The following is a 15723-nucleotide window of genomic DNA, read 5'->3' as shown; positions in this document are numbered from 1 at the left end:
TTATAACTATTTTTTCTAACTCTTCTACTTCATTAAATATTATATCAGAGTTTTTGCAAGCTTACCATTGTGATTTAGTGGAATATTATCTGCTACTGAATACTCCCAAATAAAACTGTTTTGTCCCATGGAGGGCTTCTAGTGGTTGCCAGTCATCTCCTGTCATCCTAGCGATGATTACATTATTTTGCATTGCTTAGTTGTTCCTGACAAAATATTTGAGAAGTGGGAGGTTGCTAGGTTGTAGGTGAAGTTAATTAATACATCGGCTCACTAGGACTTGTAACCCTTGTGGGACTGTGGAAGGTAAGAGCGGGCAGAAATATGGCATGGAAAGACAATCCGCAGAACAAAACAACGTGCGGCTATGACCAAAAAAATAGACATTGCCAGGATAAAAGAGGGAGCAGGTAGCCCAGCCTAGTGGGAACTCCTTCTTCTGTGCTGCTAAGAAGCTCTGGTAAGAGGCTGTTTTGTATTCAAAGCTGCAGGTTTCTTCTCTTTCTCTCCTCCTGCCTTTCCACTAACATCCCTTCTTTGTAGGAATCGGTTGCCTTTACCTTCAGGGGTGGTCCGACTCCTACGTATCTAATTACTCTCTGAAAAAATTTATTTCATACGTTTCAGATCTGAAGAAGGGTTTTGTGCCAAAAGCTTGCCTACAGTTCCCAGCTATGCCTATGTTGGCCTAACTACCCCTGCAGGCCTTCTCCCTGTGATTTCGCAATGATGAAAGCTATACGATATCCATCCAATTTTGGTGAAGTTTTATTAGTATTGAAAGGTACTTGTTACTTGTAGATACTTTCTCTGCCATTTCCACATGAAAAAAGAAACAGACTATGTAAGACATCAACATACCAGCAGAGCTACGTCCATGCTGGAGACTATTTGCTGCTGCTCCTTCCAAGGTTGGGTTTCCACCTGCCCGCTGTCACCACCCTGGGGACCCCAGCTTCTCTTGCCGTGCTGGCTGCTCATCTCATGGCCACAAACGTGGCTCCTCTGGAGGCCAGGTCTCATTCCAGCTCTGGAGCAACTGCTCCCCCAACCCTCCCAATCTTGACCAGTTCTGGAGTTCAGTTAAATGTTGGGTTTGTTATCTAGCTACCTTAATAAATAAACAAACGTATGGCAGAGTGAGCTCGAGGCTGTATACAGGGATCAAACAGCAAGTAGTTGCCTGACTGGTTTCAGCTAACCTAACTCCACAGTGTGGTAGAAAGAGGCACTTGTGCCCTCCTGTTTGGCCACATGTTGCCACTCCCACCCGTATTTGGGAGCTGATCCATCTGGAAAGTAGGGGTTTTCTCCATCTTTTTACAAGGTTAATTATGAGATTGGACAGGTCTCACATCCTGTAGAACATGTGGCTGTACAACTAGAATACTGTGTTCAGCTCTGGAGTCCCCAACATAAGAAGGACATGGAGCTACTGGAATGAGTCCAGAGGAGGGCCACGAAGATGATTCGAGGGCTGGAGCACCTCTGCTATGAAGACAGGCTGAGAGAGTTGGGGCTGTTCAGCCTGGAGAAGAGAAGGCTCCAGGGTGATCTTACAGCAGCTTTCCAGTACCTAAAGGGGGCCTACAGGAAAGCTGGAGAGGGACTTTTTACAAGGGCGTGTAGTGATAGGACAAGAGGCAATGGATTTAAACTGAAGGAGGGGAGATTTAGATTAGATCTAAGGAACAAATTTTTTACATTGAGGGTGGTGAGGCAGTGGAACAGGTTGCCCAGAGAAGTTGTGGCTGCCCCATCCCTGGAAGTGTTCAAGGCCAGGTTAGATGAGGCTTTGGGCAACCTGGTGTAGTGGAGGGTTTCCCTGCCCATGGCAGGGGGTGTTTGAACTAGATGATCTTTAAGGTCCCTTCCAACCCTAACCATTCTATGATTCTATGAAATGCAAACACTGTTACAGAATCTAAAAGCTCTGAGCTACATCTGCCTCTAATCACTCCCATATGCATTCTTTCATATGTTCTGCTATTCGTTATGGTTTCCTATCATGTGCTAATTGATTCATTACTTTATGCTAAGCATGCAGTCATGTGCTAGTCATTAACAGTCCCATATGTTGAACTCATGATGTATATATTTAAATGCCATATCTCCTGGTCTGCCAATCCTCCTTTATGCAATACCACATGTATGTTGCAGACCTTCACGTATGCTTTGATGGACTTTAAACTTCCTGCTCATTAGTCTTGTATGTAAGTCTTCAGTCACTCTCTGGAGCTCCTTATTGCAGTTGTGTAATGACTGTAATTAGGGCTGCTGATACATAGGTCTGTGCTTTAGCCTGTGGTACTACAATGTGTTTGAGAGGGAAAGGAAAGAATTTTGAAACATCCCGTGACATATTTGAAACATCCAGCATAGTAATGTAAGTATAAACCCCATGTTCAGATGAAGTTGTGTTAGACCACGGAAGTTTTGCATGAGTTAAAACTCCTTAACTGGCTCAGAAAATGTGACTCTGGAAAAGCAAATGTAGCTCAGAGGAGGCCAAGAGAGTTCCTGAAGTCTTGTTGGTAAGGAAGTTAACTGGTCAGAAGAAATGGGTGGGAAAAGATGGAAAGAAGGGTGTATCATTCTTACAATCCCAACCTGCAAAAATTTCAGAATAAAGAGTTTAAAGAATCTAGAGCTGCATTGAATTTTTAAGATTTATAGGAAAAAGACAGACTACTTATGGTATTATTGCTTACACATAGCAATACAAGATTTGCGGGAAACAGGTTGAATTCAACACTCTTGGGTGAAAAAAAAAAAAGTTACTGATTTCACCAGAGTTATTTGTACTTTATGCCTGAGGTGAGTGAGTTATACCGGTAGTGGCAATGTGACTCAGTAATAGGTGCGGTCATAGTCTGTGAATGCCCAACATCAGCACGGTATAGAATGACCTGTGGAATTCGGACCATCCTCATTTCATACACTGTTTATTGCAGGAGCTACTGGCCTGGGGGAAAAACAGCTGTACCCTCCCCGGCTTTTATCTTCCAAGCCCCGAATGAAGCAGCTGAAAGTCCTGTTGCGTGTAGATAAGAAATGGCAAGTAAAGAGGCTGGGAGCACGATCTGGGTAAAAAGTGGCTCTCCAAGGAAAAGTGCTTAAGCACAGTATGCTGTGGGCCAGGAAGCAGTCCCTGTAGGAAGGGAGAGAAATAGTCTCGAGTAAGTGCTTGTGTAACACCTGGCCTGGGCTGTCCCAGCAGCTGCTTTCTGTACGCTGCCTGCTCAGGGGAAACCAGGCACAGAATGATTTTCTTTTCGCGCTGCTGAAAGTCCCGATTTCCTGAGCAGGAACTGAGCCTGCAGCGTGAACCCTATGGATGCAGCCGGGCGGACAAGAGCGCTGCTGATGTAGCGGTGCCTGCAAACCACTGCACGGCTGGGCTCCGGGCAGCTCCCTGGCTGGGGTGACCGCTGCGTGGGCTTAACCGGGGTCTTGCATAGCTCCCCGGGAAGGTGCCAGCCCCTTGCTAGCCCTCCGCGGCTTTCTTGGTGTTTCCTAGGCGAGATCTCCCAGACTGAGCGCCGGTCCCAGCCTTCCCGCAGCTGCCGCTGGCTGTACCCGCCCCTATAGCGCCCGTATTGGATTCCCGGCCGAGGGGGTGTTGCTGCCGCGATAGCAGCGGGGGGGGGGCACTGATATGCCGGAGCTGCAGAGCGTTGTGTAAGAAGGAGCTTCAGGGAGAGGAGGAGAATTAAAGGGGATCACGTTTCTCCTCTGTGAGCCGAAGAGGTTAGTGACTATTCATTAATCCCTGCTAACAGTAATTAGGATTTGGAAGCACCGCTTTCGTCTTCTGACCACCCCCCCCGCCCCTCCACCCTTCCCGAGATTGCTGGCCACCAGCCTTTCCTTCTCGGTTGTGAAGGAGCGGGGGGAGTCCTGCAAATCGTGCTGTCCTAGGCGCTCCAAAGACCCCCACCACACCAGAGGAGACGGGCCAGCACTCGGGGAGGGGAGGGACGGAGAGAAAGAAGAAAGAGACGATCCCTTTGTTTGGAAGAACGTCCGAGGTGCAGCGAAGCAGTGTGTTGGCTTGTGACTGGGGTGGAAGTAGCCAAGTAGCATCGTTGGGTGGCCAGAGCGCTGCGTGGTGAGAGGTCGTTTAAAACCTTTCCTACAAAGTGTCTTCTGGGCTTGTTTGTAGAAGTGCTGAGCTTCCTCCAAAACCTCTTAAAAGCCATGTTTACTGCAGGTGTTTGACACCCCCTTCTAACACAGCAGACTGTTAACCTTGCTGCGCCTCAGTTTACCCATGTGTAGAGCAGAGATGAGAATATTTTCCTTTTTTAAGGGAATACGTGGTGGGGCCGTATTCTAGACAGCCTTTGGCGGGAGAAAGGTGATTCTTATGTTCTCAGATACGGTACAGAATCCATGTGTAAAACGCATTGTCACTTAATAATTACCTTATGCTCTAGTCACAGCTACCACCAATCTCTGACTATCTTAAAGAAACACCGTGAATCAAGGCTCAGTCTATGCCCAGAGAAGACAGGCTCAGCCTTTATATAACTCTCCTGGCATCGTGCTGAACTTCTGTGTTGGAGCTTGTTTAAAAAACCGAACAAGTTAGTGTTAATTAGGGCGACAGTTTATTGAATTGATTTTATGTGAAATCATTTTTATCAAACTCCTTGTATTGGTTTGCCAAATTAATTTTCCTAGAATGAGGACAGTCATTCAGCTGTTGGTTCTCTGATTACAGATGTGAACAGAGAATGACACTGTGCCAAAAATCAATTACGTAGTGTTTGAGCATCTTTTTGTTATTTGTGTTGGTAAGTGGAAAAATAAAGACAAATGTGTTTCAATAATATAAATCCAACTGGAAGTTTAATCTTCACGAAATAAAAAGCAATAGGTAAATATTTTAAACTGTTTTCATCACATATAAGAAAGCCTTTAGTTAAAGTCTTACTAAAAACTGTTGTCACCAGCAGTGCACACAACTTAGTGTTAGTAATTGATAGTAAAATATTAGTGATTGATATGATTCTTACTGTTGAATCGGGGGACTTCCCTTATACTGGAAGGCTGATGATTCTGGAGTTGTCCTCCTGAGTTTACATGCACATGGTCAACAAACTTTTTTTCTAATACCAACCTCACAGTTTCTTTAGACAGTGAATTGAGTTACTGTTTGTGAGTAACTGGAGTTCAAGTCAAAGCAGTATGGTTTGTGTTATCTTTAAAGGAATGGCAGGGCTTATTTTATATATCTAAAAAGGAGAATCAGTCTTTGTAGTTTTCAACTTCTTATTTAGTGTCCTCATTATTTTCCAAATTGTAGTTCTAACTGGATGTTTCAACACCCACTCCCCACCCCCCAAAAAACCCCAGCAACCCCAAAAGTCCACCACATTCAGCTTTGAGAGTGCATTTTAAATGTCAAAGGGCCAAACATTTTTTTTTTTTTTTTTAGTGAAGAATGTCTGCTGTATCCACAGACTTCAGAAACTAAGCTCAGCAGATGAGAACAGGATGAGAAAAGGGCCACTTTGATCTCTGTCCTTGTCAAAACAAGTGAAGATGAATGGATAAATTAATTTTCGGATTGAAACTGGAATCACTTCGCATCTTGCACTTGGGTGTCAGGACTTCAGTAAGATGCAGGAGTGGAATGCGCATTGGCATTTTTGCTTTTTAATTATGACTCTGAAGTCACCTCAGTTTCATGTGGCTTTTAGAGAGGATATTGCACTGCTACATTGTACAGATTTGTTGTAGGAAGCTTCAGTGGTTGTTTTGCTCTATCACTGGTGTGGTCCATTGAAGCTCTGTCTATGTGTCCATTCTTGGCTAGGTAAGCATCAGTCAGGCAACAGGAGATTAAAAACAAACCAAAACTTTAAAGAAGTGGAGAAAATAAGGGAGAGAGCTTGGATAGATGTGATAAAGCAGTATTTGCTGTGGGAGAATAACTCCCCAGGAAAGGAGTTCCTGTGTTTGACACAGTGGTACAGCAACATTAATATATGTATGACTGGGGATAACTTGTTCACCTCTAATTTTCAGGCAGCCGTAGATCTTTCTGAAGCTTGCAAGTAGTACTCAGCGTAGTAAAAGAATTTGTTAACTTGTACTGCACTTTATTAAGCGAGGCATCAAAAAGGTTACTTCACTGGGAGGGGAGGGAATGGGGCTTAGGGAAGAAAAACAGTCTGAAAGCCAAGGCACTTAGCAGCATAATCCTATAGTAAAACAAAAAACCCTGAATGTATACATGCCCTGTTTTAACTTAGTAGAACAAAGGTTGCTGAGGGCCTCCCCCTCTCCTCTGGAGGTTCTTATGCATGTAAGGCCAAACCATTGGGCTTACATCTCAAAACTTTATCAAATAAGTGCAACTGTAACAAAAATATAAATCTAGATTTGGCCTGTTTCTTCTGTACTAAGTAAAAAAGCTTTAGCTTTTCATTTAACTGAATTTAAGTGTTCTCTAGACTGATGTTTGCAACCTAGACAGAGCTCTACTGTGCTAATTAGAGACCATTGCTGCAAACACACCTGACTGGGAAAGATAATGAAATGCGTTTGCTAATCCTGTTATTCCAGATGAGTGCAATCCACCACTTCAACAGCTTGAGTTCAACAGTTAACCTAAAAGAAGTTTCTCCTTTTTTTTTTTTTTTTCCCTTCTTTCTTTTCAGTATAGCATTATAAACCAGTTAGAAAGACCACAAGGTCTTGGGGAAACTGGTGTTCTTGTTATATTGTAGTAACTATCCTAAATGATAAATTAAAGGCTGCACTGCACTGGCTAATAAAGCAAGCCATTCTCATGGATCAAGTATTGTTATTTTGTTTATTAGCTTTCCCTCTTAGTGAAATGCGTAGGCAGAAAGGGATCTTTATTGTCTTGTCGTTACCTTTGTTCTGTGAATGAGAGGAGAGGAAAGCTGCCAGAAAGAATATGGAATTATGAAATAATCCCGTAATCCCTAAAGAAGAGAAAGAAGTTGTACAGGATGCGAGGGGCAAAAGTTGAGACCATAGTCATTCTAGATGAAATGCCATGCATGGTTTTTAGCTATGCTAGAAGCTATAAGGCTTTGTGAACCTTTCTGTTGCTAGGGAGAACAGCCCTTAGTATGTACTGCCTTTGCAGGCTCTGACACAGCTTAGCAACAGAAAACTGGTTAGTCTGTTATTTGGTGATGAATTTAGAGATCGTGGTGGCTTGCTTGTACTTGTCTTCGGAGTAATTTGTTAATTTTTCTCAGGCATAGCACAGTTGTGCGCCGCTGGAAGAGGGATCAGTGTATTTATATAGATCTCTCTAGGTTTAGTCTTGACAGCAGATACAAATCTATAAAGGACTGAGAATTTTTTTTGCCTCCATTAAATTGGATTCATAAAATTTGGATGGAGAAGGCATATTAACTCCTGACTTCTGTCTTCTTATAAAGCTATGACTCTCTAGTGGCAAAAATCTGTGAGGAACTCGCCGGAAAAGATAAAGATGGATTCTGTACTGGTGGCAATTGGTTGTTAAGTGTTCAGGCTGTAAACTGGAATGGTACATTTCTGGCATTGGAGGTGACCGTGGGCTTCATCCACTTTCATTCTTGGTGTCCAAAGTAAGACAGACCCGGCCTGTTTTTTACATTAGTATGGAGTACTTGAATTTGCAGTCTGAGTAACCTGGAGCACAGTCTGTAAGAAACAGCCTCAAGGTGTCTTAGGTTCATCATCCAGAAGTTAGGATACCCAGTACCGCTGGCTGCTGGAAGCGTTCGCTCTGGGAAACATGTTTTTCATTTGGACTTTGTAATCTTCTCAAATGGCAACAGCTGAGCAAAACTTTGATTTTGAAATCTATTTTACATTTACTTACTTGCATAGTAAAGTGGAATAGCTATCCTTGGACTTAGCCCAGTATTTAGGAAGATAAGGCATACTGTCTGTTCTTACATGCCTGGCATCTGTAATGAGACCTGAAGACAAAGGGCTGTTGAATACATCTTTTCAAAATAAACAGATCATTTGCCTGACTCTGCTTACTGCTTAAAAATAACAGTATTCTGGCAGGTGTTTCCAACCCAGTCCTTCCTGAGTAGGTCCTGGTGATAACCAGCCTGATCTGGTAATATTTGCAATATAGACACAGTGAAAACACAGCAAAAGAACCAGAAAAATATCCATTTTTATATGATAATATAAACAGGGTTTAAAGTGGATTGATGGCAGCTGGTTGTCTGGTTTAGAGGAGAGAAGAGCTTCATATCCTTTCTCCTCTTAAGGAATTAAATTTGGCAAGGGATATAAAAAGCAATAAGAAAAGCTTCTATAGGTATGTAGGGGACAAAAGGAAGTCCAAGGAGAACGTAGGCCCCCTCCAGAAGGATACTGGTGCTCTGGTTACCCGGGACATAGAGAAGGCTGAGGTACTCAATGACTTTTTCGCCTCAGTTTTCACTGATAAAGCCTCTTGTCTTACTGCCCAAGCTGTGGAAAGAACTAGCAGGGACTGTGAGGATGAACCACTGCCCACTGTACTTGAAGAGCAGGTTCAGGAACATCTGAGGAACTTGAAGGTGCACAAGTCCATGGGACCTGATGAGATCCATCCGCGGGTCCTGAAGGAACTGGCGGATGAAGTTGCCAAGCCACTGGCTATTGTATTTGAGAAGTCGTGGCGGTCTGGCGAGGTCCCCGATGACTGGAAGAGAGGGAACATAACCCCCATTTTTAAAAAGGGGAACAAGGAGGACCCGGGCAACTACAGGCCGGTCAGCCTCACCTCTGTGCCTGGCAAGGTCATGGAACAGATTCTCCTGGGAACCATGCTAAGGCACATGGAGAGCAAGGAGGTGGTGGGTGACAGCCAACATGGCTTCACCAAAGGCAGATCGTGCCTGACCAACTTGGTGGCCTTTTAAGATGGGGTGACAGCATCGGTGGACAAGGGTCGACCAATGGATATCATCTACCTGGACTTGTGCAAAGCTTTTGACACTGTCCCGCACGACATTCTTCTCTCTAAACTAGAGAGGCATGGGTTTGATGGATGGACCACTCGGTGGATAAGGAATTGGCTCAATGGCCGCACTCAGAGAGTAGTGGTCAACGGCTCAATGTCCAAGTGGAGACCGGTCACGAGTGGCGTCCCTCAGGGGTCCATGTTGGGCCCGGCCCTCTTCAACATCTTTGTCGGTGACGTGGACAGTGGCATGGAGTGCACCCTCAGCAAGTTCGCCGATGACACCAAGCTGTGTGGTGCCGTCGACACGCTGGAAGGGAGGGATGCCATCCAGAGGGACCTCGACAGGCTGGAGAGGTGGGCCCGTACCAACCTCATGAAGTTCAACCAGGCCAAATGCAAGGTCCTACATCTGGGTCGTGGCAATCCCAGGCACAAATACAGACTGGGCGGAGAATGGATCGAGAGCAGCCCTGAGGAGAAGGACTTGGGAGTACTGGTGGACGAGAAGCTCAATATGAGCCGGCAATGTGCTCTTGCGGCCCAGAAGGCCAACCGCATCCTGGGCTGCATCAAGAGGAGCGTGGCCAGCAGGTCGAGAGAGGTGATTCTTCCCCTCTACTCTGCCCTCGTGAGACCTCACCTGGAGTACTGCGTCCAGTTCTGGAGCCCCCAACATAAGAAGAACATGGACCAGTTGGAGAGGGTCCAGAGGAGGGCCACGAAGATGATAAGAGGGCTGGAGCACCTTTCCTATGAGGACAGGCTGAAAGAGTTGGGGCTGTTCAGCCTGGAGAAGAGGAGGCTCCGGGGTGACCTTATAGCGGTCTTCCAGTACCTCAAGGGGGCCTACAGGAAAGATGGGGAGAGGCTGTTCAGGAGGGCCAGTTGTGATAGGACAAGGGGTAATGGTTTTAAAATAGAGGGAGGTAGATTCAGATTGGATATTAGGAAAAAATTTTTTACCATGAGAGTTGTAGAACACTGGAACAGGTTGCCCAGAGAGGTGGTGGATGCTCCATCCCTGGAGACGTTCAAGGCCAGGTTGGACGAGGCCCTGAGCAACCTGATCTAGTTGGAGATATCCCTGTTCCTTGCAGGGGGGTTGGACTAGATGACCTTTGAAGGTCCCTTCCAGCCCTAACCATTCTATGATTCTATGATTCTTGCCTTCTGATCAGGGAATGTGGCAATTCTCTGGCTGCTCTGAGCCCAGTTTTCTGTTAAGGCTCCACTGGAAATGATACTGCTTTTTGAAGAGGGCTTAGATGGAGAACACAAGTCTTTATTCCTGGCCGTCTCTGAAGACAAACTAATTTTGCACCAGGGAAATGCATGGTGTGCTTTTTTTTTTCCCCAAAAAACGCAAGGCCAGCAGTTTTCTTACGTTCATTTACTCAAGCTGAAAGAGCACCTTTCAGAAAAACTCCTGGTGCACTGCACCATCCCCATCAATTGGCTGGTACCTTCCCAGCATCAAATGGGATAATACAATATCAGAAACACAAAGCTCCTGGTTTTTAAAACATGGGAGGGGAAGTCCTCCTGTCCTAGATGCTGCTAAGTTGTCAGCTCCTAAGGAAGCATGAAGGTGCAGATAAGCCTGGAGATTAAGTGTCTTTTGGTTAAATGACTACTAAATGAGGTTTCAACTCTTCGTCTGTTGCCTTTGGGATGTCATACTGCCATACTGACAGAGATGGCCTTTTCCATCAAGAGGATCATCATGAGTAAGGACAACTGATGCAGTTGTCAAGTCACTCTTCATCATATTTGAAAAGTCACGGCAATCGAGGAAAGTCCCCAGTGAGTAGGAAAAGGGAACATCACTCCCATGGCAGAGGGTTTGGACTAGATGATCTTTAAAAGGTCCCTTCCAACCCAAACCATTCTGTCATTCTAACAAAAAAGAAACTAACAAAAATAAAGGACTGCATTCCTTTACTGTATAGTCATTATTTTTAATTTCCAGCTCCTACATCAACTTATTTTTGCTTGTATCCCTATCTGGAATAACCTTTCCTATTCCAGACTGCCGAACTAGATCTGTGTAGTCAGGAGGAAAAACCATCCAGCATGAATACAAGTGTAGTCAAAGGGCTTGTGACCTTGTAAGCCTGGCTCACAAGCCAATGTTTGGCCATGCAGTTATGCTCTTTCTCCAACTCAATTTAATCCTAACCAAAGCCCACGGATCCAAGTGGACTCAGAGGACAGATTGTTGCAGACAGTTGTCAGTTATGTATTCTGAGCTGCTGAGGTTCCATTGCTGCCTTTGTCTACGCAAGTCTGATCATGGGAGGGAAGAACAGATTTATTGTCTGATAGCTAAAGCAGGCATCTATGACAACTTGCAAATATCCATGTGTAGTGTTTGTGTTTGTGATACTAATGTAGGATGCCTTGTGTTTTCCATTTCTAATGATAAGAGATGATTTGTCTGAAACTCAGTTAGTGGAGAGGCCACAGTCATGCCTGAGTTGTGAATGAGTGAAATAATAGAAGTTAGTCTTATACAGTGAGTTTCTTTCCCAGAACCTCAAAATGCTTTGTCGGCTTACGCTAGCAGAAGGTAAGGAGGAAAGAAGAGCTTTAGATTGAGGTTTTAAGAAGCTGCAAGGCTGAATAAAGTAACGAGCAGGATTGCTGTTATGTTTTAAACTATCTTTAATATTACCATTGATAACATAGGATGGGAGTGGTTCAGTCCAGCCACTCTCTTCTTTTCAGAACTCAGTGACCTCTTTGGTCACTTAAAGGGATGGTGCAGTTAAGGGCATGAACTTGAGGAGAGTACAGAGCTCTTACCTTATAAGAGTAACTGTTAAATCACTTCACCAAAATATTGCAGGAAAAAATCCAGTGGACTGACTATTGTCTGCTCCTGAACCTTTGCAGTGGCTGTTTTAGTGGTTGCAAAGTTAGGTGGTGGTGCCAATCCTGCCTTTGACAGGATATTATCCATTTGTTCAGCCACAGACGTTGTAAATAAAATGCTGGTCCACATTAAGTAGATCCATGTGGCAGAGGAAATTAAGAGACTGGAACTTGGTTGTTTTGTCCCAATTACATGGCCATGCTGATTCTGAATAGATTGTGTATTTAAAAGTACTCCTCTGAGCAGGCATCCAGCTTCACTAAAACCTTCAACTCCACATCTTTGAAGATGGATTATGAGAAGTAAAGGCCTTTTTAAAGCCTATTCATCAATTATAGTTATTTTTGGAGAAATTTTGGTGGGGATCGTGAGTTTTGTAGGTGCTGCTAGCAGCTTCACTGATCCCAAACCAACAAGATTGACAAAGTTTGTAGAACCTACAGTGCTCCTACTGCACTGGCACATAACACATCCTGTGTCCTTCTCCAGCTAACATTACTGTGTGGACCCAACGATCAGGTCAGGTTATAATTTTTAATGAGTTTTGTATTCATTACATATGCGTATGCAAGATGACAGTACCTGATCTGGGAGTTACAATATGTATTAATTTCTCTTTAGACATATTTTTAATATTAGTAGTTGTTTGGGTGGCTTGAGCCAAGTAGAATCATCTGCTTTGCTTTCAGTTGAGCCCAACTCGATGGCTTCTTTTTAGGTCCTTTTCAAGACTCTTTGGAACACTGAATCTGGTGATGGTGGATCTGTAAAGAGGAACCATTTTGTAGGTCTTTCTTTTGCTTGTTTGTCAAGCCTGAGTGTGTCAGGCTCTGGGTTAGCACACTTGAAGGTTTGGGTGTAGGCATGCTCAGAGCTGTCTGTGCTGTTAAATCAAAACTAGTGTGTAGTTTAGCCATCCTCTTGGCGTATAAAACTACGTCTCTGCTTGTAGAAATCGTAGGGTTCGATGAGGGTAGACGTGGGAATTGGAAGGGGAGACGTGGAGTTTGCTTGTGCAATGTGTCTGCTTGTACACAAAGAAAGCATTGTTCTTCCTAAAAATCTTGCATGAGACCTAATGTGCAGTTGAAGTACTGTGGGAAATATGTTTTTACAGCGTTCCTGTAACCTTATTAATGTTTTTTAAATTAAGTTTCTTATCAGTATGATATAAGTAGGATACCAAACACCCCCTCTTGTGGCTGATCGTCTGGTAAAGGTGTCTTCAGTTTCTTAGGACAATTTTCAGATGAGTAGCATGTCAGGATTACTTGACTGCTAAATCACATTGAATGGCAGACTATCTCTTAATAAGAAGGCAGGCTAGTGACTGGCCTGTATGATTTTTGAGTGTTGTGATGCCCAATCAAATGAAAAATACTGAGCTCTAAAGTTAGGAGGGATTTGAGTAACCTCAATTGTTAATCTTCATTTAAGAGCTATTTTTTTTTCCTTCTCTCAAGCAATCGCTGCCATTGGTAGATTTCCAAAATTTAATGGGAATGGAGAGCATCTATTGCATTTTTCAGGCCCTACTGGAGGAGTGGTAGACTGATAAAATGACAGAGGTGTTAGCCATTGCATGCATCGTTTTTAAGATCACACCATTATGCAAAATGTTATCTACTTCAAGTTATCTCAGTCTAGTTATTAAAAGAACTTTATATCACTCTCAATTTTAGCAGAGTGAAAACATTTTGACTGGGGCAGGGAAAGAGAAAGTCAGCTAAAAAAAAAATGCACTAGTCTGACCAGCTACAATTTATGTGTATATTATTTGCTCTGAAGAGAGTATAGGACAGGCCTCTGGTGTTATGAGTTGCCGTCATGCTAACGATGGAGGCAGAGAGTTTCATCACCCATGGTAAGCAGTATCTTTATGGTGACTTCAGTGTGTAGCAGGAGTGCTTTTTTTGGTTTGGGAATTCTCAAAATAGGTCAGCCTGTTACAGATCTAGGATGCAGTGACCTTTAGTGGACCGGAAGATAGGTATCATCTATTGGGTTGAGTCCATAAAGATATTAAAAGACCATGCTTGTGCCTACTGATATTACAGTAAACAGCAAAAGCTCTTATTTCTTAATGTACTTGTGGGAGTATTCTTATTGATATAAATGGGATTACTGGTGATTAAAGCTAAGCATGCATGTAATTCCTTGTAGGGTTCAGGTGTCGAATTTAATAGCAAGAGAAAGGAAAGTAAAAAATATATTTTTGTGTCATGCGTTTTATGGCATTGTTTTATACAGATATTTCAATACAAACCTTAGTTGTAGCCACCTTTTCTAGATGTCTCATCTGTGTGGGATTTCCTACAGTGAAGAAGAGAGGTTGTAATAAATAATACCTGCTTCTTACATGGCACTTATCATCAGTAAGTCTGAGAGTGCTTTACAGAAGAAAGAGATTTCCCCTGCTCTGGAATTGGGAGGACTGACAGGGAAAGGCGATGTGATTTGCTTGCTGTAGGTCACCCAGTAAACTTCTGGGAGAAAGTAGGAATACAGCTTGGAAACTTAGCTTCCTTCCTTCTGCCCAGCCCAGCTCTGCATTCATTTGGACCTCTGAAGAACAAAACGCTTGTAGAAAGGACTGCAGCAATTGGCAGGGCAATTCAGCGGCAGATGTAGTAGCTGAGAAAATATTTCAGAAAGTTTTTCTGGAATTGTCCATCATCACTTTCACTTGTATTACAGCAAAGGCTTGGAAGCCACACCTGACATTGGATTTTACCTGCAAAGCACTGGTGAATCCATCAAGTGAGGTGGAGGAGCGTCTTCTTTTGGTAGGTGACACAGCAAAACCAAAATGAGCGGCACAGGGAGGGAAGGGAATGTGATGAGGTTATTTGGCACGTCTCAGCTCCCTGCCCTGTCGGCTGCACCTCTTGTGATTAGCTCCAAGGAAAGTTTCCCTAAAAATGCAGGTATAGGACGAGTAGTCCTCCTATTTTTTTTAATGGAACATGAAAAGCTCCTAATTTTAAAATTGTGTGAGAGTCAGCACAAAAGAGCAACGCCTTTGTATGAAATAGGTGTTTAAGCAGTCTCAGTAGTTGGTGTTCAGCTGCTTAGTCGTGTGGAGACTTTACTCTGGTGGCTTTATTGTTCTGCAGGGAAGCCAGGGGACACGGCTTGTGGTCCACAGGGACGTGACAGAGCAACTCTGTGACAGGTCTAATGTTTACATGGGTGTTAAGTCAAAAAAGTTATAGGGGACATGTTCTATACCTTCTTTTTTTTTCTTTCCTTTTGGCTAGTACCATTTTTGACTTTACTCAGGGTTATTTTCTCCAGCCTGTGTTCAGGCACAGACTGGTGCTGTAGCAATATTATTGTTTGATCCCATGGAAAATTAGGATCTGTGAATTGCTGATAGCTCCATACCACTGCTCATTCTTCTGAGTGCTCATCTAAAATTGAACTTTACTCCAAAGTAACTGACAGTTGCTTGTTAAAACTCTCTTCTCTTCTATCACCATGGGCAAATTCACTTTCAAAAATCGTTACAGCACGTTAAAGCCCGAAAGAAAGCTTTAGGACTGTTTGCGGTTCTCTTTGCTTCAGTCATATACTAATTAGCCACATACAAGCAGCCTTTTGGTTAAAGAATAGCTGTGATGAGGCTGCAGTTATGTGGGATTGTTTATTTACCCACCAGAAATTTCACAAGGCTCTCTGTAATTCTCTCCAGAGTAGTTCCTGGAAACTTGACATTAGAAGTAGGGTGGATTGTTTTGTTTGTTTGTTTGGGGTTTTTCGTTTGGTTGGGGTATTTTTGTTTGTTTGTTTTTAAGAGGATATTTTTGTAAGACAAAAAGCGGAGCCCAGAAAGTTCTTTCCTGGATAGTTTCTGCAGTAGCGTGGTATCCAAATTACATCCAAATGTAATTTGACTCTC

At 43.5% G+C, this 15723-nt stretch overlaps 1 protein-coding gene across 3 annotated transcripts in view; it reads left to right on the top strand.

Annotated features, from left to right (window-relative positions):
• The first annotated feature begins 3634 nt into the window (after positions 1-3634).
• Positions 3635-15723, top strand: part of BLVRA (biliverdin reductase A) — a 34306-nt gene continuing 22217 nt past the window's right edge. Inside the window, exons 1-2 of one of the 3 annotated variants that reach the window (XM_086614595.1) lie at positions 3717-3750; positions 14520-14608. The gene's annotated coding sequence lies outside the window, so the exon portion shown is untranslated. Of the gene's footprint in view, positions 3751-14519; positions 14609-15723 lie in introns of those variants that run through there. The other 2 variants (XM_086614593.1, XM_086614594.1) reach the window with 2 other exon arrangements.

This window comes from Tauraco erythrolophus, chromosome 7 (assembly GCF_009769465.1).
Source record: "Tauraco erythrolophus isolate bTauEry1 chromosome 7, bTauEry1.pri, whole genome shotgun sequence".
NCBI classification, from domain to species: domain Eukaryota; kingdom Metazoa; phylum Chordata; class Aves; order Musophagiformes; family Musophagidae; genus Tauraco; species Tauraco erythrolophus.
This window is presented reverse-complemented; position numbering and strand designations above follow the sequence as displayed.